The following is a 25,355-nucleotide window of genomic DNA, read 5'->3' on the forward strand; positions in this document are numbered from 1 at the left end:
CTGTGTGGGATGGGATTCATGGAATCCTCCCATCTTCTAACATCCCAACACACTCTCACCAAGGAGACGCCATTCTCCTGTTCTGTGGGAAGTCACTTACCAAGTTGTCTTGGCTACTGAGGCTTTACTCTATTCACACTGGGGAGAAGCTGTTCCACTGCTCTGAGTATTGAAATTATTTTATTTATCCAGCAGGTATATTGAGATACAAGCTACTACTGCTCTCAAGCAGGATTGGACCCTGGTTATTGGGCACAGTTGGGGTTTGTTTCTCTTGATGTTAGCAATGGGACAAAGACAGGCTATTCGGCCCAGCTAGTCTCTACCAGTGTTTCTCCTCCACACGCCTCCTTCCCATCTCACCCTGTTGGAATAATCTTGTATTTCTCTCCCCTCTTGTGTTTATTGAGCTTCCACTCACTGGCATCCCTTCTGTTTGCCTCAACCACACTCTGTGGTGGTGGGTTCCACATTGTCACCACTCTATGGGTGAATGCATTTCTCCTGATTCCCACTACATAATTTTGACTCCAAAATGAAGAATAAGGTGAGAGCTGATAGGTGTCTACCAGACATTCCCTGTCCCTCAAGTCTCTGGCAACATGGGAAAACAAATGTGATTTTTTTTTAAAGTTATTTCTTCCCAGCAGTCCACAACATTGAAAGATGGGCCAAGGTGACTTATAAAGACTGGGAAACACGTCCAGGGGATCACCATTGACCAGAAGCTCTATTGAACCAGTCATATCAATACTGTAGCTACAAGATCAGGTCAGAAGCTGAGTATCCTGTGATGAATGACTTGCCTCCAAATCCTTTCTATCATCTACAAGGCACAATTCAGGAGCGTGACAAAATACTCTCCACATACCTGGATAGGTGCAGACCCATCAACTATGCAGAAGCTCAGTACCATCCAGGATGATGCAGTTTGCTTGAATGATTCCCCATCAACCTTACAAGATATTCAATCTCTGAACCACCAGCGCACAGTGGGTGCAGGGTGTACCATGTATAGAATGCACCACAGTTACTCAGCAGGGCTACTCCCACATCACTTCCCAAACTCGGATCCTCTAGCATCAAAGGGTTCAAGTACATGGGAATACCAGCACCTGTACATTCCCCTTGAAGTTACTCGCTACCCAGATTTGGAAATATATTACAGGATCTTCAAGTATGCTGGGTCGAAGTTCTGGAGTTCCCTTCCCAGAAGGTCTTTTTCCCCAGGGTTGGGGAATCAAGAGCTACAGGTTTAAGGTGAGAGGGGAGAGATTTAAATAGGAACCTGGAGGGGCAACATTTTCACCCAGAGGGTGGTCAGTATAGGGAAAGAGCTGCCAGATGAAGTGGTTTAGGCAGGTACATTAACAGCATTTAAGAAGGTACTTGGACAGGTATGTGGCTAGGTTTAAGAGGGATGTGGGCAAAACATGGGCAAATGAAACGAGCTTAGATGGGATCTTGGTTGGCATGTTGCAGTTGGGCTGAAGGGCCTGTTTCCATGCTGTATGACTGCAGTAGTTTAAGAAGGTGCTTCGCCACCACCCTCAGAGGAGTAGTTCGGAATGGGCAACAACCACATCCTGAAAAATGAGCAATTAGTTTTTAAGAAAAGCACACTGGGTGGAATTCTGCAACCTTAGAACGAAGCACGCTGTTCTTTGCTCACCGAGAGCAAAGTGAGAGCACAATCAGGCTCAAATGGAACAGGGTCAAAAACCAGACCGGAATCAGCACAGGAGTGGGGGAGGCGGAAAAATAATGAGCCCAGGTGAGATATCCTGATATGTACAGCTGGATCGGGGGAGGCGTGGTTGTTGGCCACTGGGGACAGACAACAGGGAACCCTAGACTCTACCGTGTGGTATAGCCGAGAGCAGGGCACAGCTTGGCGGTACATAATGGGATGAGAATGTGATGGATAGTGTGAGGGTTAGGAAGTTCAGGAAGCAGGCCTGGTGGAAAGCAAAACCTATGTATGAAGGATTGGGAATGGGACCAGAACTAGTGAGTGCAACAGGAAGGAAGAAGGGATGAAACAATAGGCCACAGACACAGGGTCTCCCACCAATAAAGAAAGGTAGACTTCCATTTATTTAGTGCCACCCATGACCTCAGGACATCCCACATTGCTTTACAGTCAAAGGGTTTCTGTGGGAAACACGACAGCTAATTTATGCACAGCAAGGTCCCAGGGCTGCATAAAAAGATGATCAAGAGAACAATTCCGATAGAATGTCATTTATTACTAACTAACATTTAATATGTCTGATATACATTGTATGTATTTTCTTCTCCATTGGCAAGCACTTTTAAGACACTAAAATAACACCAAAACCACCTTCACAAGGTCCTCTAAATTCAATGGAAGGAGAAACAATCTACGACCAGAATCCTCTCCCAGGACAACATCCCCAGCACTGAGGCCTTAGTTACAGCTACGTTCAGCAGGTCACGTCATCTGCATACCCGACCCCATACTCCTGAAACAAACACCTCACTTCTGAGCTACTTCACCATACACCACCACCAGAAATAAGCACATGAAAAAAAAAATGCAGATGCAAGAAATCTGAAATAAAAGCAGGTTTGATCCTGACCTCTGACGCTGTCTGAGTGGAGTTTACACACACTTCCCTTGACTGCATGGGTTTCTGCTGGCTGCTTGGGTTTCCTGCCACATCTCAAAGATGTGCTGGTAGGTGAACTGATTACTGTAAAATTACCAATAGTGCAAGTGGCAAAGGAATCAAAAGGGAGTTGACGGGTGAGAGAGTAAGTTGCAGGGCTACAGAGAAAATGAGCGGTTAATGCGACTGATGGGATTGCTCTGTTGGGAGCCAACATGGATCCAATGGGTAAATGGCCTACTTCTGAGTCATAGTAAATAAGAAGATAGCATTGTATCGGTCAGGTGAGCATCTAAGCAGCACATGCAATTCAGTCTAGGGAAGTGTGAGGCAATTCTTTGGGGAGGGCAAAGACAAGGGAGTTCACAATGAACGTGGGGTACTAAGAACACAAGAAATAGAAGCAGAAGTAGCCTTTGAGTCTGCTCCAACTTTCATTGAGATCTTGGCTGACCACCTACCTCAGTGCCATTTTCCTGCTTTTAATACCCAGATTGATTTTTATTGAATAAACTCAACAACCGAGTCTAAACCATACTCTGGGATAGAGAATCTCAAAAAGATTCATCATTCCCCTAGTAAAGAAATGCCTTTTCATCTCAGTCCCAAATGGCTTATTGCTTGGTCTGAAACTTGTGACCCCCTGGTTCTAGACTCCTCATCCCTGCCTGCATCCAGTCTGGCTGCTCCTCTGGGGATTTCCTAAGTTTCAAAGAGATCACCTCACATTCTAGAGTCCACAGAGTACAGGCCTCATCTATTCAATCTCTCCTCATGAGGCTAACCTGCCACCTCTGGGACCAGTCTTGCAAATTATCACCATATTCTCTCTACAGAAGCACAACCTTATTTTAGGTAGGGAGACCTAAATGGTAGATGATCCTCCAGGTGTTGTCTTACCAAAGCCCAACACCACTGCAGTAAGACATCTTTACTCTCGTTCTCAAATCCTCTCTTAAAGACCAACACACCATTTTCCTTCTTAATCACTTGCTGCGCCTGCATGTTGGCTTACAGTTCAAAAGCACCAAGGTGCCTTTGAACATCAACATTACCCAATCCCTCACCATTTTAAAGAAATCTGCTTTTCTGTTTTATGTACCAAATTATACAACTTCATATTTTCCATGTTAGATTCTACTTGCTGCGTTCTTGCCACTAGGTCAGTTTGTTTATAACTTCCTGAAGTCTATACATCTTACTCATACTCCCATCTATTTTTGTCTCGTCAACAACCTGGAACTATGACATTTGGTTTTCTCAGCCAAATCATTTATATATTGTAGATCGTGAATAGTTGGGGCCCGAGCACCGATCCCTGCAACACTCCACTCATCACAGCCAGCCAACCTACCTAAGAAAGAGTCACTTACTCCAACTCTTTTCTGTCTCATGAACAATTCTCAATCTATATCAGCATATTACCCCCAATTCTATGTGCTGTAATAATAAATGTAGTGTAGTAGATCCTGATGAAGGTGGTTATGAAGATATAACTTGCTTACAGTAGCTGAGGCACAGAATGCAAGTGTAGGGAGGTTTTGCAAGAACTGTATAAGACGTTAGTTTGGTCACAGCTGGAGTAATATGTACAGTTATGGTCATGTAGGAGGAGGGTGCTAGCATGAGAGAGGAGGCAGACATTTATGAGGATGTCGCCAGGGCTGGAGAATTATTGTGCTGAGGAGAGATTATCTAGGCTAATGCAGTTTCCTTTGGAACAAAAAGGGACTGAGGGGAGATTTAATGAGATGCAAAATATTATGCAAGGTCCAGACAGGGTAAACAGAAAAGACTATTTCTCTTGGCAGAGATATCAGTGACAGGATGGCAAATATATTAATTGGTGGAAAGTTTAGAGGGGAGTTGAAAAAAAATGTAATTTACTTCAACAGGTAATGGGAATCTGAAACTCTGCCTGAAAGGGGGTGGCGAAGGCAGGGACCCCCACCACATTTAAAGTGTATCTGAATGAGCAATGAACAGCAATAATCTCCAGTCTACAGACCAATGGCCAGGAAAGGGGATAATTAAAGTTAAATTAAATGAAATTAAAGTTAGGGGATAAATAAAGGAAAGGAAAAGTTAGTACATTTCTTGCTAGTATGAATGCAAGGGGACAACTTCTGTGCCATAAATTTCAATTATTCTCTAGTTTCTATTTCTCCCAGGAGATGTTATTTAAATATCTCTGTTAAATTTCTCAACATTAAAGCAAAACTATACACATTAGAAATCTGAAATAAAAACTGGGTATGTTCAGCAGGCAGAACTTGTGCAGAGAGGCAAAGACAATGTTTCAGGTTAACGAACTTTCATCAGAACTAGCAAAAGTTAGGGAACAACCATGTTTAAAGTTGCAGCAGTTGGGGTGGTAAAAAGAAAGGTGATATCTGTGATAGGATGGAAGTCAAGGGAGACTGAGTGATGCTGGTTGAAGGCTTGTTAATTTAAGATAAAAACAGAAAATGCTGCAAGCACTTTAGCTGGTCTGATAGCATCTGTAAAAAAGAGAAACAGTGTAAACATTTCATGTTGAAGACCCTCTGTCAAAACTGGGAAAGAGAGGAAAAACAGGACGCTGCCTGGCATGAGTGTTTCCAGCATTTTTATTTAATATTTCCAACATTTGCAATTTTTTATGTTCATTCTTAAGATGATAGAAATGGAAAGAGGCGAATAAGAGAGATATGAAAAGAACCAATGTGTGAGATACAGAACACTGAAGTTATTGTAAATAGAAATACGTTAGAAATACTAAGCAAGTAGAAAGAAAAATCAGGACGAAGAGACTGCAGAAAGAAAAAAAAGCACAACGCTGGAGCAGCTCAACGGGTCAAGCAGCATCTACGGGGGCAGAAGGTGCAAGTTAACATTTTGAGAGGAGGCCCTGCATCAGGACAGAAGCGATTTCTAAATTTTCCTAGTCCTGATGGAAGGTCATCGAACTGAAACGTCAACTATGGTTACCTCTCCACACATACCGTCCGACCTGCTGAACATTTCCATCATTTGTTATGAATCTCCGACTTCTGCACCGATTTTGCTTTTCTCCCCTCCCAAAACAAACAAAAAGCCATCATTTCCCAGAAAGCTCCTCCTGTCAATCTCACCAGTGCGCGCCTTCCCGGGCTCTGGAAGTGACGTCATCGGAACGGGGAGTGCGCACCTTTAGACCGAACTCCCAAGGTCAGCAGAGGGAAGGAGCAAAGCCGGGCGCCGGGCTGAGGGTTTAATCAGCACCGAGGCTCGATGGGCGGCCCACCAGTGGGCGAGTGTTGGCAAGGGCTCCACAAACACCGCGGGCGCCGTGCACGGATCGCCTCCAGCCCGCCCCCACTGTCTCTCGGTCTCTCTCTCGCTGCTCACCACCTCCTAATGCCCTACCGCAACCCCCTTCTCCACTCCATTTCCCTTGAGGTCAGGATGGAACCCAGCTCCCTGAAGCAGTACCTTGTAATCCGACATGTTGATCGAGGGGTAACAATTGACCAGGATGCTGGCAATAGCTCCTCAAAGTATCGCCAGCAATCTCACCTGAGAGCAGAGATAAAGCTCCCGTTTAAAGACATTAACTGTACAGCCTTCTTTGGAAAAAGGCTGAAGCTTTAGGCTCAATCCTTACAAAAACTAGAATTAAAGCCCCAATTTTGTCACTTGAGTGAGGCTGCTAACTAACCAAGTCACACGACAATTAGCTGCTCTGAATTTCTGTACTTAATGATGACTTTTGTGAACTCGATTTTACAGGGTATTTGAAGAGGATTTGCAGACCAGATTGGGATCGTTTCACAGCCAGAGGAGACATCTCAGCACTCACAGCGGGGAGAAACTAAACACATGAAGAGGTTTTGAACAACCAGCCTGGAGAAAGACATAAATATTCAAAATCCAGAGGGGAGAGCAAATAAATCCCTGATAAACTGACAGGTTGTTCACATTATTGAAGGAATTAATTCCACATCCCAGTTGGAAATTTCTGCTTGGAAGCTGGAGGGACTTCTATCTGCTGTGTGACTAGGAAAGGTTTCACTGATTTCCCCCTCAAATTCAAAACGCGTCCTCACACCAATGAAACAATTTAAGTGTTCTGACTGTGGGAAATACTTTCAGCGATCCAATGCCCTGATAACACACCAGCGCATTCACAGTGGAGAGAGGCCATTCACCTGCTCTGAGTGTGGGAAGGGATTCACTCAGTCATCCCATCTGGTGAATCACAAGCGTGTTCACACTGGTGAGAAGCCATTCACCTGCTCTGAGTGCGGGAAGGGATTCTCTCAGTTATCCACTTTACTGACACACCAGCGAACTTATACCGGTGAGAAACCATTCACATGTTCTGTGTGTGGTATGGGATTCAGTCGGTCATCCAACCTGGTGACACATCAACGAGTTCATACTGGGGAGAGGCCATTTACCTGCTCAGAGTGTGGTATGGGGTTTAATCGGTCATCTCACCTGCTGACACACCAGCGAGTTCACACAGGGGAAAGACCTTTCACATGCTCCGAGTGTGGTATGGGGTTCACTCAGTCATCACACCTCGTTTCACACCAGCGAACTCATACAGGGGAGAAACCATTCACCTGCTCTGATTGTGGTATGGGATTCAGTCGCTCATCTCACCTGGTGACACACCAGCGAGTTCACACTGGGGAGCGGCCGTTCACCTGCTCCGAATGTGGGAAGGGATTCACTCAGTCCTCAATCCTGGTGTCACACCGGCGAGTGCACACCGGGGAGAGGCCATTTACCTGCTCTGAGTGTGGGAAGAGATTTACTCTGTCAACGCACTTGTTGAGACACCAGCAAGTTCACACCGAGGAGAAAGTTTAAATATTTCAGAATGTAGGATGTTTAAATGCACAGAATCAGGTTTATTATCACTGACATATGTTGTGAAATTTGTTGTTTTACTAAAGTACCAGAGGTATCAGATTCTCCAGTTGTCTGCTGCTCATAAGCACACCTGTGGCAACTGCCCAGAGATGGGACTGTTTCTGTTAATGTTAGTGATGTCCATAACTGGACTAGTGTTTAATATTCTCAATCTATGTCAAATAAATTCTGTTTTAAACACTGCTTCAAGCCCATAATGTTTCTGCAATACACAGAATATACAAGACAAAGGCAACCACCAAGCCCTACAGGCACAGTGGTGTAGCGGTTAGCATAATGCTATTACAGCGCTAGCAACCCGGGTTCAATTCCAGCCGCTGTCTGTAAGGAGTTTGTATGTTCTCCCCGTGACTGCATGGGTTTCCTCCCACGTTCCAAAGATGTACGGGTTAGGAAGTTGTGGGCATGCTATGTTGGTGCCGGAAGCGTGGAGACACTTGCGGGCTGCCCCCAGAACACTCTACGCAAAAGATGCATTTCACTGTGTGTTTCGATGTACATGTGACCAATGGAGAAATCTTATCTGTGTTTACACTCCACACAAGCCCCCTTCCATTTCACCCTGTTGGTATATTCTTGTATTTCTCCCACCTTTTTGAGGTTCCCTTAAATGCACCTCTGCTGCTCACTTCAACTACTCTGTGGAAGATGATTCCAAAGGAAATATGGCAGTCAATTTACCTGCAGTGCACTGCCACAAATAGCCAAGTCTTCTCTGCAAATGTCCCCCTTCTTATATCCTTTAAAATGAGCTCACAAAAAAAAATGATGAGGTTGGGTAATGTTGATGATCAAAGGCACCCAAGGGTGCTTGTACATGAGTCACTTAAACCCAACATTCAGGTGTAACAAAAGACTCAAAAGGCAAATTATATGCTGGAGGGTTTGAATACAGGAGTAAGGAAGTCTTACTACAACTGTATCAGACCTTGGTGAGACCAGGCCTGGAGTATTATATATAGTTTTGGTCTATTTAAGGATGTACTTGTCACAGATGGTGATGACTCACCAGGCCTGGGGGGGTTTGCTGTTGAGGAAAGATCGAATAGGCTGGACCTGTATTCTCTACAGATACGAATAATAAGAGGAGATTGCATTGAAAGAAAATTCTTACAGCTGGTTACAGGGAGCATGTTTCCCCCTACTGAGGATTCAAGAACCAGGGATCACAGTCTCAGAACAAGACTGTCCTGTTTAGGGTTGGAATAAGGAGAAATTTCTTCAGTCAGACAGTGGTAAATCTTTCAAATTATCTAATCAAGCAGGCTGTGGAGCATCAGCCAATGAGTTAATTGAAAATAGAGATCAATAGATTTCTGGATACTAAGGGAGTCAAGGATATGGAGACAGTGATGTTTTCCTGCACTGGTAGATCAGCCACAATCTTGACGAACGCAGGATCAGGCTCAAAGGGTCAGATGGCTTACTCCTATTTCTTATGCTCTTATCACAGCAAGTATAATTTAAAAATTCAAAATAATTCTTAGGAATATGTTATTTCTTTACACTTTCCTCCATATAATTATCCTACATCTTCTTCCTATTATTTTACTGCGGCCAATGCCAGCACTCTCCGTTCTCTCCTCAAGCTGCTGATATTTGCTGCTTTACAGACTCATACATGCTGGCTCCTGTTCAGAATGCAGATAACTGAAATTCTTTCTACAGGTTACTAATTTATAGCCTCCACATATTACTTCACTTAAAATGTGTATTCTACAGGACTGTTTTTATGTTATACATATACAATGCACAGACCACGATTACTGAATAACAACAAAGAACGCTCAGTACTATACTACTAGAAACTGTATAATGCACCCACGATACCATTACAATCCTACAAACATGCTTTAACACAAATAATTGAAGGGCAACTTATTGGAAAATGGTCTGGAAGCAGATCAGCATACACAGAGTGCATGTTTATCAATAATAGATAAGATTTCTTTATTAGTCACATGTACATCGAAACACACAGTGAAATGCAACTTTTGCGTAGAGTGTTCTGGGGGCAGCCCTCAAGTGTTGTCACGCTTCGGGCGCCAACATAGCATGCCCACAACTTCCTAACCCGTATGTCTTTGGAATGTGGGAGGAAACCGGAGCACCCGGAGGAAAGACACACAGACACGGGGAGAACGTGCAAACTCCTTATAGACAGCAGCCAGAAATGAACCCAGGTCACTGGCGCTGTAATAGTGTTACGCTACCATGCCGCCCACAGTAGGCAGTACAGATTTGCAAGAGGTCATGTGAAATAATGTTTGAACTTTTTTGGGGAGGTAACAAAGGGGAGGGTAAACTAGGTCATGCACTTGATGCAATTTACATGGTTTTTAAAACAAGACATTTGTAAAAATTCCATTATGGCTAACTGATGAAGAAAAAACCCACAAAGTCCAAGGGAAAGTGGCAAGTTGAAATAAAAGTTGGCTCAGTGGGAGAAATCAAAGGTTTGATGCAGTTTTAGTGATGGCAGGGCTGTATCCATTGGGGTTCCATGATAAATGATCTGGACTTACATATAGTTAGGAAGTTCGCAAATGATATCTTTATTAGTCACATATACATCCAAACACACAGTCAAATCCATCTTTTTGCGTAGTGTGTTCTGGGGGCAGCCCACAAGTGTTGCCACTCTTCTGGCCCCAACATTACATGCCAACAACTTCCTAACCCATACATCTTTGGAATGTGGGAGGAAACCAGAGCACCCGGAGGAAACCCATGCAGACATGGGGAGAACGTACAAACTCCTTACAGACAGTGACCTGAATTGAACCTGGGTTGCTGGCACTGTAATAGCGTTATGCTAACTGCTACACTACAGTGCCTGCCAAAAGTGGCGAGGCAGTGCAACTGATTCCGAGGAAGAATGTTCTGGGCTGCAAGAAGCAATCAATGGACTGAGTAGGCGGACAAAATAGAGGCATTCCAAGAAGACATCTGGAGATGTAGAGGGATCTAGCTATTGTAGTGCATGATTTGTGAAAGCTAGTATATAGAATATAATTGTTTATACCAGCTGGCCTTATGAGAACAGGCTAGGCTTGATTCTTCTGGAGTTTAGAAGAATGAAGGGGGCTCGACTGAAAAATGTAAGATCCTGAGGGGTCTTGACAGGGTGGTTGTGGGAGGTCTTTCCCTTTTGTGAAAGAATCTAGAACTCTCAAAGTAGCAGGAGACGCTGGAACAATCTTCTGCAATAGGGCAGGGAAGCAGGGTCTTTGAATATTTTAGGCAGAGAAGAAAATACTTGATACAATGGGGTGAGAAGTTACTACGGGTATGTTGGAACATAGAGGTAAGGTGATAATCAGATCAGCCCTGATCTTATTAACTGGTGGAGGAGGATCAAGGGATCCAGTGGCCCAAGTCTGCTCCTAATCAGCATGTTCATAAGCAAAGCAAGGGAATGCAGGATACTGAGAAGAGAGCCAGGGATTTTCGAAGACCCAAAGATAAGGTGGTAGAGAAGATAAATGGGATAGGCAAGAGTTATCTGCTGAGACTTATAGCAGAGAGAGACATACACAAGCTGTATAAATATTGGCTAGGCTTCAGCTGAAGAACAGTGGACAGCTCTGGTCACTACAATACAGAAATGATGCAATAGCACTTGGAGTGAATGCAGAAGAGAGTTACAAGGACGTCACTAGCTGGAAAACATTAACCAGGAAGAGACCGTGTGGTCTGGGGTTCTTCTCCTCGAAATAAAGGAGACCTAACCAAACTGTATAAAATGGGAGGCCAAAACAGTTAAACAGGAAGAAGTTTCTTTCCCCCTCAGCAGAAAATTCAATAACGTCAAGATATTGATTTCCTACTTAAAGGAGAGAGGAGGTCTGGAGCTCCCTGCTTGAAAGACTGGTGAAGGCAGGAACTCTCATTATACTTAAGTGTTCATATGGGCACCTGATCTGTTGTAAACCACAGCACTATGAACCAAGAATAGGGAAGTGGGATTAATTTAAACTGTTCCTTTTCGACCAGCATATGCTGTAAATTGGTTCTGGGATTACCTATGCTCATCAAAAAAAAATCAGTCTCAGAATTTAACATTAACATTCATCTTTTCTAGTTGTTTGTGGCTAGAACTATTTATTATTCTGGTTTAATATTTGGTCTCCGCTTACAGCTTCAGATACCTCAACCAGTGGAAATACAGTTTTCTCGATACTTTATGAATCACAATTAATATTTTAAATACTTGGAAAAGATCACCACCAATAAATAACTACCACAAGAAGCTGGCTGTTTAATATCACATATTTCATATCTTCAGTGATATGAAGTTCAATCTCAACTTTTCTTTCGCTCTCACCACTCAGTTCACTGACTTTCTTTCCTCCTTGAATCACTATTTATGTATAAACCCTCCTACCTATAATTGTGATTTCTCCCTCCAGCTTGGCATTTCATGTTGCCTTTCAATTCTATTTGTAACCAACACCAATGAGATCATTTGATTTCCACACCCGCGCCCCCCCCCATTGTCTACCCATATTTATCTGTTCCCCCTCCAAACATGACTTCTACCAGTGACTATCCCTGAATAAACTCCCACTGGACTCCTCGCCCCTTCTCTCTCAAGTTCTCTACACTGCATTCAGTATTCACAATATAATCTCCACTACAAATGCAGATCGGGTGATTGCTTTGTGAAGCTCTTGAAGGGATGACCCCGAGGTCCCTGTTTCCTGTCGCTTTAATTCCCTGTACGACTCCCACTCTTGACCTTTCTGTCTGTGACCTCCTGAACCATGATCACAAGGGCCAATGCAAGCTTGAGGAACAACACTGATTTCCAGCACCTGACTGGCTTTTAATTTTTCCCCACAATTTCTTCCCTTACTTCTTTTTACAACCTGGATAAATTCTATCTGGGCCTGCTTATTTCACCACTTTCAAAGATGTGAAAGCTTTAATATTTCCTCTTCTGCAATGTTGATTCCATGCACTTTTGCCCATTGGACATCACCAGCACATTGGGCCTACCTCTCTAAACTATTGTTGAATTTTAGAGAATCGATGAGGCTGCATCCTGATCTGTTACAGTCCAAGTGTTACAGGTTCTCCCACAATGTGTTTGGAGTCTGGAGTCCTGAGAGAGAACAAAGAGCTCTGTTCTGGCCAAGCTAGCTCACATTCCAATAAAATGCTGACCACAGTATCTGTAGACTGAAAGAGCTGTTACAACTATGCAAAAAGGAAAGGACTAGTAGCAAATGTGCACCTTTGTACAAAGAGAAAGGAGAATTGATAACTGTGAACAACAAAATGACAGAAGAATTAAATAGGGGAAACAGAAGAAGGGCCCTGAACCAAAACATTGCTGCCCGGCCTGCTGAGTTCCTCCAGCATCATCATGTTTTTCAGAAGAATTAAACAAATACTTTGTGTCATTAGATACAAAAAAAGCAAACGGAAACATTGGAGAACCAAGGTTGATGGCAGATGAGGTGGTAAAAGAAATTAATGAGAAAAGAAATTAAAGGAGACAATGAGCCTGGAAACTCAAATCCTAAGGACCTGATGAGCTACCTCCGAGAGCTTTGAAAGAGGTGGGCTACAGGAATAATGGATGCTCTGATTATTATCTGACAAAATTCTGAAATAGTTCCTGCAAACAGCCATGCAGCAAATGTTACCCAACTATTTAAAAAAAAGGGAGAGAGAAAACAGGGAGCCACTGATGAAAGTTAGATCAGTAGCAGGAAACATGCTGGAACCTATTATAAAAGATGTGATATCAAGATACTTAGAAAATAATATGATTGAACAGAGTCAACAAGGATTTATGAAAGGGAAATCATGTTTGACTAATCTATTGGAGATTTTTTGAAGATGTACCTATTAAGTAGATGACGGGGTGGGAAGCAGTAGTTGCAGTTATTTGGATTTTCAGAAGGCTTTTAACAAGGTTCCACACAAGACGGGTAGTTGCGAAAGACTGGACAGCTGGAATTGGGAGTAATAGGTAGAAAATAAGCAGGAATAAACAGGTTCTTCTCAAATTAGCATGCTTTGACTAGAGGTGTTACCACAAGGATCATTGTTGAGCCCCTGCTGTTCAAAATCTGTTTCAGTGATTTGGTTGAAGGAACCGAATGCAACAGATCCAAACTAGGTGATGAGACAAAACTAAATGGGAAGAAATTAGTGATGAGGATGCAAAGAGGCTTCAAGAGGATGTAGAAAAATGAAATGCCGAGTATTTTTTTGTATGGTGAAAGGTTGGGAAATGTTATTCATCCGAAGGAGCTGGTATCCTTGCACAGAAGTCACTCAGAGCTAACATGCAGGTGCAGCAGGCAATGAAGTAGTAAAAAGCATGTTGGCCTTTATTGCAAGAAGATTTGCGTACAAGGTAAAGATGCCTTTCCACAATTTTTAAAGGGCTTTAGTGACTCAAGATCTGAGGTACTGTGTGCATTTTTAGTCTACTTAACTAAAACAAAGGAGAGACCTGCTATTCGGTGAGCGTAGCAAAGATTCAACAGACTGGTTCTAAGGGCGATGAGGGGAGATTAAGTAGGTTAGGTCTCTATTCTTTGGAATTCAGAAAAATGAGATGCGACCTCACTTAGACACACAGACACCAAAAGAGCCCAAGGGGGTCGATGTTTCCCCTGACTATGGGGTTGAGAACCTGGGATCACCATCTCAGAATTAAAGGTAAGCCATTTAGATATGAAATGAAGATACAGTTCTTCACTCAGATGGTGTTGAATTTTTGAAATTTTTTACCCTGATGGTCTGTGGAGGCTGAACTCTTTGAATGGATTCTCAATATTAGAGGAATCAAGGGATATGGAGGTATGAATATATTAATTGGGAGCAGGATTAGTCCATTCAGCTATTTATAATCATGACTGATCTGATTGTAATTTTAACTCTTCATTTCTCTCCACCTGCAGTAATCATTCAAGAATTGTTCAAACTCTGTCTTAAAAATTTCAGACCATGCTTAACTGCCTTTTGGGGAAAGAGAGTTCCAAACACTCACCATCTTCTGCGAGCAAACATTTCACCTCAGTTCTGTCTTAAATAGACAACCATTATTTGTAAATAGCGACCCCTGGTTCTAGATTCTTCCACAAGATGAAACATCCTGCCCACAGCAATACACAAAAAGCGCTGGAGGAACTCAGCGGGTCAGGCAGCATCCGTGGAGGGAAATAAACAAGTCAATGTTTCGGGCCGAGACCCTTCATCAGGACTGGAAGGGAAGAGGCAGAAGCCAGAATAAGGTGGTGGGGGGGGGGGGGGGGGGGGGGAGGGGGTATACCTTGGTACAAGTGACAACAATAAACCACTACCAACAATGTCAGCTTCCTCAATCACTTGCAGTACCCACACACCTGCCTTTAACAAATCATGGGCCAGTGCACCCCAACCCCATTCCATCTCAGGCCTCTGCAAACCCTCGCCATTGCCTAGTTCCTGCTGAAAGTCTCTGAACCTTCCCACGTCTTTCCCCCATTTGCCCACTCGCTTAACCTATCTCCATCCCTCTGCGGCCCCCCTCCCCACCTCCCCCTCCCCACCTTCCCCTTCCCCTCCCCCTCCCCACCTTCACCGGGCCATCAGCAAAGTCAGCAGCCATACCTTCGGTGCCTTCAGCCAAGTCACGCAGGTTAGAGGGCGGGGCGGGGCAGGCCAGGGCGGGGCGGAGGGGCCGGTGTCGGAGCTGGAAGGCCGCCGCCAACCCCGTTGCCTGGAGCCGGGGACCGGAAGCGCCTTCGGCGTCCAGGAAAGTTCCAGCAGGGTGCGCGGGTGGCGCATGCGCGCCGAGCCGTCGGACGGCCGGCCGATCGGAGGCGGGGAGTCTGGCCGAGCGGATGAACCCAAGTTGCTTCCCCGGCTCCGGGGCGGGTTTAGCAAGAGGCAGCCCTTTGGGTTTGTCCCAGTCCTGCCCGCTGCCAGTGCCCTCAACCTCGTTGTTGAGCCCCCCCCCCCCCAATAAGGCAGCGGATTCCGACCAATGGCGAGGAAGATCGGCGTGGGAGGACCACATGGTCCTCCAACCAATCAGAACAAGGGAGGGTTGACTATGACGCGAAGTCCCTGCTTCTCACTCGGTTATTATAACATCTCCTATTTCTATTATTTGTTTCCTTTGCTTATTTCTTTTCCACGTTGGTGTCTTTATTCTTATTGTATCCTGTCATATATTTATTTTCTTCACACCATGTTAATTATGTATCATAGTTTACTCCTAATTATTGCTATTGGTTTATTATTGTCACGTACCGAGGTACAGTGAAAAACTTGTCTTGCATACTGATCGTACAGGTCAATTCACTACACAGTGCAGTTACATTGAGTTAGTACAGGGTGCATTGATGATGTACAGGTAAAAACAATAACAGTCCAGAGTAAAGTGTCACAGCTACAGAGAAAGTGCAGTGTAATAAGGTGCAAGGTCACAACAAGGTAGATCGTGAGGTCAGAGTCCATCTCATCGTATAAGGGAACCATTCAATAGTCTTATCACCGTGGGGTAGAAGCTGTCCTCTCAGGAGAATGAGTCGGCCATTTAAAACTGTTAGCCGGATAAAATAAAACACTTTGCACGCTTGATTTACCAGCAAGCCCCATTTATTTATTCTCTTTGGTATTGGAATTGGTTTATTATTGTCACTTGTACTGAGATACAGTGAAAAACTTGTCTTGCGTACCAATCGTACAGATCAATTCATTACACAGTGCAGTTACATTGAGTTATAACAGGGTAGTACAGGTAAAAACAATAACAGTACAGAGTAAAGTGTCACAGCTACAGAGAAAGTGCAGTGCAATGCAATAAGGTGCAAGGTCACATTTTACCAAACTTTGCCCCTCCTGCCACACATATTTTTAGACATCTTCATATTGTTTACTATTTCTCTTTCGCTCCCCTCACAATTGACTTTCTTTTGCTTCATTCATCTAGTTCGTAGCTCTTATGGTTTTTTTAAAATAGGAACGCGCTATGGTGGGATTGACACTATCAGCTGTTACATGCTCCTGAATCTTATTTAATTGGGAGTTCTCTAATATGTTCACCAAGATTCAGACTTTCGCAGAATAGGCCAACTCTTTCGGGAATTGTGCAGTGGATCCAATGCCACTACTATTGGGTGATTAATCTATGAACATTACCTCAGTATTCCATTCCTGGTCCCTGGAGATCTGTGTCAATAAACTGCCTTCACCCTCAATCAAACTCTGCTTCCACTGAGCCTGGGCGCTGTGGCTGTCTCACAATTACAATACATACTCTCCAGGGAAGTGCACAACCTAAGACACGAAGGGAAGATCAGGAATGTCAGCCTGGTTTTGATCGAGGAGATGGTGAAAGAATGTCCCATGGCCCCAAGGATTATATTTGTACCATTAGAGGGGATCCTCCTGACACTCATCAAGTGGCAGAGGATGATTGGAACCCATGTTAGTCAGAGAAGATTGTGGGGATGTCAGTGAGGCATGTCAGATGATGAGTCGTCACCCAGTCTTAGCAGGGAGCCAGGGGTTATTATTTGTGCCTCCAAAACAGTTCTGGGGAAAGTAAATGAGGCAAAATGATGTGATCAATGATTCCTCTAGTTTAACATTGGCAGGTACATTGGTCAGCTCTGCATCATCAGCCTCTGGAAAGAAAACACACCAAAACTCTGAGCTCAAACTAACAAGATGTTAGAAGCAAACCGCGAGATTCACTATGACTCCATCTCATGCAACTGAGCTCGTAATGCGAAATGCTGATCCTCCTGGTCAGTGCATTTAACAGTGCATTTTGCTTACAGAACAAAAGAGAAACAGGAGTAGGAACAGGTTACTCAGCCTCTGGCCTGCCATTCAGTTTGTCATGCCATATCTGCCCCAGGCCTCATCCCTCTTCTTTGCCAGTTCCCCATGGCCCTGAATTCCCTGATCTTTCAAACAATTATTAACTTTCATCTTTAAATGCTCCCAACGATCAAGCCTCCCCAACCCTCTGGGGTAGGAAGTTCCAGAGATTCACCACCCACCGTGATAAAAAGTTTGTTTGCCCCTCAGTTTTAAATAACTGCTCCCTAATCTTTTCCCCTTGTTCTAGATTCTCCCACAAGTGGAAACATCTTGGCATCTACCCCATTATGCCCTTCAGGATCCTATCTGTTTCAATAAGATCATATCTCATTCTTCTCAACTCCAAAGAACATAGATCTAATTCAGTCGCAGCTGTCACAGGTTAGCAACTTCACCCTTCCTTCTTTTATACCTTCTTTCCTGGTCAAATTCCACTTCACTCCCATCTTCCTGTTCCAAGATATCTTAATGTTATCCTTTCCCTATGCTCCTGACCTTATATTACTCATATTTCCTTACAACATGGAGGGCGTCCATCCACCCTCCATCCAGGCCTTGTAAAAAATTGTCCATAAATTTTATGTTTAATTTATGCTTTTCTTGTGAATGCTGCTTATCTGATGCTATGTGCTTGTGATGCTGCTGCAAGTTTTTCATTGCGCCCGTGCATACATGTACTTGTGAAAATGACAGTAAACTCGACTTTGACCCATCAAGTCTATACTGGTTGTCAAAACAATTCAATCAATCCCATTTCAATGTTTTGAACATTGAATTCTCCCACTTCCCCTCCTCTCTTCCCCACAAACCAACCCCCCCCCCCCCCGCCCCCACCAGGCTTCTCTTCTTCCCTTTCCTAGCCTCTATTTTTCTACTTTTTTCCCTCTCTCCTTACCTTTGACCCATCCCCTGGTGGATCTGCTCTCCCCTCCTCCCCCACACCTGCCTATCACTGTCTCTCACCTGCATCTACCTATCAGCACCCTGTGCCCACCCCGCCTCCCCTCTTCTGTCCACCTATCACTGCTCTGCTTTTCCCTCCTATATATCGGGCTTCCCCCTTTTCCTATCTTCAGTCCTGAAGAAGGGTCCTGACCCGAAACGTTGACCACCTGCTTTTCTCCACAGATGCTGCCCGGCCTGCTGAGCTCCTCCAGCATCATAGTTTTTCAATCCCATTGCCCCACTTACCTCCTGCAACCGTTCTCTCTCACATATGCCCAGTTAACACCCTCCTGATTCTCTCACAGCCACCTATGCCAGGGATGATTTATAATAGACAATTAATCTACCAAACAGCCCATCTTTGGAATGTAGGAGGAAACTGGAGCACATATTGTCTTCTGCACAAGTGCATGTGTGCACAGGTGCAATGAAAAACTTACTTGCAGCAGCATCATAGGTATATTAGAGACACAACATTCACAAGAAAATCATAAATTATACAAGAAAGAACACAATTAGAACAAGTAAAAAAGTCAATGTTAGTGCAAAGTGATCAAGGTTGCTAAACTCTAGTGATTAGGGTTGTGCTGGTTGGTTCAAGAACCGAATGGTTGAAGGGAAGTAGCTGTTATAGAACATAGAACACTACAGCACAGTACAGGCCCTTCGACCCACAATGTTGTTGCCGACATTTTATCCTGTTCTAAGATCTATCTAACCCTTCCCTCCCACATAGCTCCCCATTTCTCTATCATTCATGTGTCTATCTAAGAGCCTCTTAACTATCCCTAATGCATCTGCCCCCACAACCTCTGCCAGCAGTGCGTTCCACGCACCCACCACTCTCTGTGTAAAACGCTTACCCCTGACATCCCCCCGATACCTTCCTCCAATCACCTTAAAATTATGTCCCTTCGCGTTAGCCATTGTCGCCCTGGGAAAAAGTCTCTGACTGTCCACTCGATCTATGCCTCTTATCATCTTGTACACCTCTATCAAGTCACCTCTCATCCTCCTTCTCTCCAAAGAGAAAAGCTCGAGCTCACTCAACCTATCCTCATAAGACATGCTCTCCAATCCAGGCAACATCCTGGTAAATCTCCTCTGCACCCTCTCTAAAGCTTCCAAGTCCTTCCTACAATGAGGCGACCAGAACTGAACGCAATACTCCGTGTGGTCTGACCAGAGTTCTACGGAGCTGCAACATCACCTTGCGGCTCTTAATACCCCAACTAATGAAGGCTAACACTCCATAAGCCTTCTTCACAACCCTATCGACCTGTGCGGCAACCTTGAGGGATCTATGGACGTGGACCCCAAGATCCCTCTGTTCCTCTACACTGCTAAGAGTCCTGCCATTAACCTTGTATTCTGCCTTCGAATTCAATCTCCAGAAATGTACCACTTCACACTTATCTGGGTTGAACTCCCTCTGCCACTTCTCAGCCCAGGTCCACATACTATCTGTTCTTGAACCTGGTGGTGTGGAACTTCAGGCTTCTGTACCTCTTGCCCAATGGTAGCTGCAAGAAGGTGACATAGTAACAGGGAGAATGTGGAAACTCCACACAAACAGCACTGGAGATTGTAATTGAACCCGATTCACTGGAGCTGCAAGGAAGCTGCCCTACTGACTGTGCCACTGAGCCGCCCCGTGACTTGCTGTCACTCTGTATCAACCGATGATACCAAATAATTCTAATACATACAACTGGTATGAACATGCTATGATCTGAGGACCTTCAATTTGTACAGAGTTCCTCAAAGTTTTCCATTTCCTAATCCTCTTCTTCACCTCCTGGTGTTGACCAACTGCAGCAGAGCTGCCTTTATCCCCGTCTGCAGGGAACTCTTAAAAACACAGGTCTAAAGCTGGGTATCCTGCATTAAATTACTCACCTCCTGACTCCCTGGAGCTTTGAAATGGTGTACCACACACAAACCAGAAGTGGGATGAGTACAGCTTCAACAATCTGGGGTGACATGTTGGCGCAGCCAGCACAGCTGCTACCTCGCAGCTCCAGTGACTTGGGTCCGCTCATGACCTCCCACCCGTGCTGTCTGAGTGGCGGTCTGCACACTCTCCCTGCGACCGCGTGCACTTACTCCGGGTGCTCTGGCTTCCATTCGCATCCCAAAGACGCTCAGGTTGGTTGATTGTTTTAGCCCACTGTAAATTGCTCCAAGTGCGTAGGTTTGTGGTGGAGTCTGGGGAGTCATGGGAATGTGGGGAAAATAAAAATAAGATTGGTGTAGGTGGTGCTTGATGGTTGACATGGACATGGTGGGCTGAAGGGCCTGCTTCCAGGAGAAAGCAGCCCAAATGAACAGCTCCATGATGACCTTAAACATGCGTTGCCTCCACACACCGGTAGCTGCAGAATTGGGATTGGTTTATTATTGTCACTTGTACCAAGGTACAGTGAAAAACTTGTCTTGCAAACCAATCAATTCATTACACAGTGCAGTTACATTGGTTAGTACAGAGTGCATTGAGGTCGTACAGGTAAAAACAATAACAGTACAGAGTAAAGTGTCACAGCTACAGAGAAAGTGCAGTGCAATAAGGTGCAAGGTCACAACAAGGTAGATCGTGAGGTCAGAGTCCATCTCATCGTATGAAGGAACCGTTCAATAGTCTTATCACAGTGGGGTAGAAGCTGTCCTTGAGCCTGGTGGTACATGCCCTCAGGATCCTGTATCTTCTACCTGATGGGAGACGAGAGAATGACCCAGGTGGGTGGGGTCTTTGATTATGCTGGCTCCTTCACCAAGACAGCGAGAGGTAAAGACAGAGTCCGTGGAGGGGAGGCTGGTTTCCGTGATGCACGGGGCTGTGTCCATAACTCTCTGCAGTTTCTTGCGGTCCTGGGCAGCGCAGTTGCCGAACCAAGACATGATACATCCGGATAGGATGCTTTCTACGGTGCATCGATAAAAGTTGGTGAGTGTCAAAGGGGACAAACAGAATGTTCCCATGCACCCACAGCCCTACTTGGTGATAGAGATCGCCCTCATGGGAGGTTGGAGTTGCCTTGGCGAGTAACTGCATTACATATTGTGGCTAGCACCTCCAGCATAATTATTCTCAACACTGTTGTCCCACAAGGCTACGTCCTCAGCCCTCTACTCCACTCCCTATACACTCATGACTGTGTGGCCAGATTCTGCTCTAACTCCATCTACAAGTTTGCAGATGATACCACCGTTGTAGGCTGTATCTCAAACAGCGATGAGGCGGAGTACAGGAAGGAGACAGAGAGCTTAGTGGAATGGTGTCATGACAACAACCTTTCCCTCAATGTCAACAAAACAAAAGAGCCGGTCATTGACCTCAGGAAAGGGGGCAGTGTACATGCTCCTGTCTACATCAACAGTGCTGAGCTCGAGAGGGTTGAGAGCTTCAAGTTCCTGGGAGTGAACATCACCAATAGCCTGTCCTGGTCAAATCATGTAGAAAGCTCACCAGCGCCTCTACTTCCTCAGGAGGCTGAAGAAATTCGGTTTGTCCTCTTTGACTCTCACCTCAATGCACTCTGTACTAACTCAATGTAACTGCACTGTGTAATGAATTGACCCTGTACGATCAGTATGCAAGACAAGTTTTTCACTGTACTTCGGTACAAGCGACAATAATAAACCAATACCAATAAATCAAAAACAGAAAGTGATGGAAATACTCAGCAGGTCAGGCTGCACCTGTGGGAACAGAGACAATGTTTCAGGTCAGGTACCCCTTGTTGGAACTGAAAATACAAAGAGATAACGTTACAGGTGATGGCTGATACAAACTGAGAAATCAAATCATCTGAACTTGTAGAATTCAATATAGAGTCAATATAGAGTCTATATAATTCAATATAGAGTCCAAATGAGTGAAGTCCTTCCCAATCATACAACAGATAAACATCTAGAGTTCTGTACAAATTTCCAGCTGAGATAGGCAATGGTTTACTTTTGTACCATCAACAACTGATATATCATTTCAAAAATATTTACGTGATTTCTCAACATGTTAATTGATGAAATTTTTTTCTACACACCGAGTTGTTATGTATTTGGTTTCTCATCACTTTGGCTGTGTAATTGCTTAAAGGTCTTCCCATAGTTGGTGCCCTGGAACACTCTCACTGATATGTGTGTCTGTCTCACTGCACTGCTGGTTAGACTAAGCTCTTTCATCTTTACCCAGAGACAGAACAAACATTTCTCCTTCCACGATGTTCAGGTGCTGATCAATCAAGTGAATGTGTCAGGTACTGAAGTCATGATTGGTTTGAGATTCCTGTCTGCGTGTTCGCCCTTTCTAATGGACTGTAGAACAAGTTTACCGAAGCTGTCACTGTGATACGATAGAAATCCAGAACAAAGAATTCAAATGACTATTAGTTGCACTCTCACTATTGAATCACATTCTTAAGTTATCTGGTCAATTGTAATCCCTTATGGGCAAAAAAAATCTATCGTGAAACTTCAAAACCGTATAGAGAACTGGGTGACATCCAAAGAATAATTTAATTCGAGTCCACCTGCTCTCTCGGGTGGACATAAAAGGTCCCTTGGTGAGGGGTCATTGATCTGAATCCATGACTATTCCCCTCTCCACAAATGCTGCCTGCCTGCCTGCCAAGTATTTCCGATGATTTTACTTCAATATAAAAGATCCCCTGGCGTTGTTTGGAAAAGCTAGGGAATTATTCCCTCGGGGTTTGATCAATATTCATCTGTCCGTCAACATCACAATTGACATCATCAAATTTTAAATTTAATTTTTTTAAATATTTTATTTGCAGCGTGGTAACAGGCCCTTCCAGCCCAACGAGTCCGCGCCGCCTATTTTGAACCCAAATTAACCTACCCGCCGGAGGAAACCCACGCAGACACGGCAGAACGTACAAACTCCTTACAGACAGCGGCGGGAATCGAACCCCGATCGCTGGCGCTGTAATAACGTTATAATATAGAACATAGAATGTTACAATATAAGTCATATAACAACATAACATATTATAAATAATGTTATCAGATTGTTACTCTAGGAGGTTGCTAGACCTAAACCGGCCGCCGTGTTGCTTCATTACTGGCTGGAAAGTGATGAAGGACGGTCTGAGCTGTGAAGGGGGCACTTTGAATGAAACAGAATGACCTTCCATGGTGGTCATCCTTGCCCACAAGTCATCGCGGCACAGAAACCACTCTATCCCGGTTGAAGCCGCCGCCAACCCGCATGCGCACGCACCTCACACCGGAAGTGACGGCCCCAAGCATGCGCAGTGAGACCCTTCAATCAGAAGCTTCCAGAAGGTCAGCGGCAGGTAGGAGCGCAGCTTCTCCTCCTTCGCGGCGTCTGATCGGTGGCGAAACTGGATCCGGGCCCGGGAGGGACTCTCAGCTTGGGTGGGTGGGTGGGGGGGGGGAAAGGATCCGGAGCCTCCGCCCGGGGGAGACGGTCTCCGCCCGCGGGCTCCGCGCTGCCGCTCCGGCCCAGGAGGCCCTGCGGGCGGCGCAGGCGCACTGGCGGCGGGACGGCCGGCGCGTCAGGGATTGTGGGTAGGGTGGCGACTGATGCACCGGCGGACCGGTTCCTCCCCCCTTCCCCCCCTTTCCCCCCCTTTCCCCCTCCTCCCCCCCCGGTGTCTGCTTCCCCCCTCCCCTGCCCCCTCCCTTCTCCTTTCCCCCTTCCCCCTCCCCCCCGGTGTCTGCTTCCCCCCCCCCCCCCCTCGGTGTCTGCTTCCCCTCCCCCCTTCTCCCCCCTCCCCCCTTCTCCCCCCCCTCCCCCCCGGTGTCTGCTTCCCCCTCCCTTCTCCTTCCCCCCTCCCCCCGGGCCGCTGTCTGCTTCCCCCCCAGGCCGCTGTCTGCCTCCCCCCCCGCCTGGTGTCTGCTTCCCCCCCCCCCCCCCCCCCCCTCCCCCTTCCCCCCCTCCCCCTCCCCCCCCCCCCAGCCCAGTGTCTGCTTCTCCTCTCCCTTCTCCTTTCCCTCTCCCCCCAGGCCGGTGTCTGCTTCCCCCCACTGGCCGGTGTCTGCTTCCCCCCTCCTCCCCCTGCCCCCCCCCCCCCAGCCCGGTGTCTGCTTCTCCTCTCCCTTCTCCTTTCCCTCTCCCCCAGGCCGGTGTCTGCTCCTCCCCCACCCCCCCCCCCCCCGGCCGGTCTCTGCCCTCCCCCCCCCCCTTCCCCACCCTCCCCCCGGGCCGGTGTCTGCTCCCCCCCCTTCCCCACCCTCCCCCGGACCGGTGTCTGCTCCCCCCTTTCCCCCCCTCCCCCACCTGGGCCGGTGTCTGCCCTCCCCTCCCCTCCCGGGCCAGTGTCCGCCCCCGGGCCACTGTCCACTGGGGCACTCCTGTTGTTTGTATGCAGGAAAGTAATTGCTGGGTGAAACCCCTTAATAAGGAGCTGAGTTGAACTCCCAGCATGCAGACAGCCTCCTCAAAAGCAGCGAATGCTGGAGATACTCAGCAGGTCGGGCCGCATCTCTGGGAGGAGAAGCAGACTCGACATTTTGGGTCCGGAGACCCTTCAGCAGAACTGAAGTGGAGTTAGAAAAAGCTCGTTAAGTTGCAGGGAGGGAAGGGGATGACTCTGTCTGGGTAAAGCCGGGGTGAATGTGGGGATGAGCTGTAGAGAAAATTATCTGGCCAAGAAGTGAATGGGAGCAGTTAGAGAGTGAGAACCGAGACCAAAGAATGTGAGAGTTGGGAAATGCAGATCAGGAGGACAAGTCATCCACTCCTGGGGGGGTGGGAATAAAACAAACTAAGCTAATACTGCAGATGGATGACTGGTACAGATTGAGAAATCAAGTTACCTGAAGTTGTAGAATTCAATATTGTCACATGTACATCAAAACACACAGTGAAATACATCTTTTGCGTAGAGTGTTCTGGGGGCCCCAAGTGTCGCCACACTTCTGGCGCCAACATAACATGTCCACAACTTCCTAACCCGTACGTCTTTGTATTGTGGGAGGAAACCGGAGCACCCGGAGGAAACCCACGCAGACACGGGGAGAACGTACAAACTCCTTGCAGACAGCGGCGGG

General features: G+C 45.8%; 1 protein-coding gene across 4 annotated transcripts in view; it reads right to left on the reverse strand.

Moving 5' to 3' along the window:
- The window catches only part of LOC127576554 (zinc finger protein 271-like), an 84,711-nt gene that overhangs the window by 27,161 nt on the left and 32,195 nt on the right, over positions 1-25,355 (reverse strand). For 3 of the 4 annotated variants that reach the window (XM_052027096.1, XM_052027095.1, XM_052027094.1), the window contains exon 1: positions 15,150-15,481. The exons of the other annotated variant lie outside the window; for it this stretch is intronic. The gene's annotated coding sequence lies outside the window, so the exon portion shown is untranslated. Of the gene's footprint in view, positions 1-15,149; positions 15,482-25,355 lie in introns of those variants that run through there. 4 annotated transcript variants of the gene reach the window in all.

This window comes from Pristis pectinata, chromosome 12 (genome assembly GCF_009764475.1).
Source record: "Pristis pectinata isolate sPriPec2 chromosome 12, sPriPec2.1.pri, whole genome shotgun sequence".
Taxonomy (NCBI): domain Eukaryota; kingdom Metazoa; phylum Chordata; class Chondrichthyes; order Rhinopristiformes; family Pristidae; genus Pristis; species Pristis pectinata.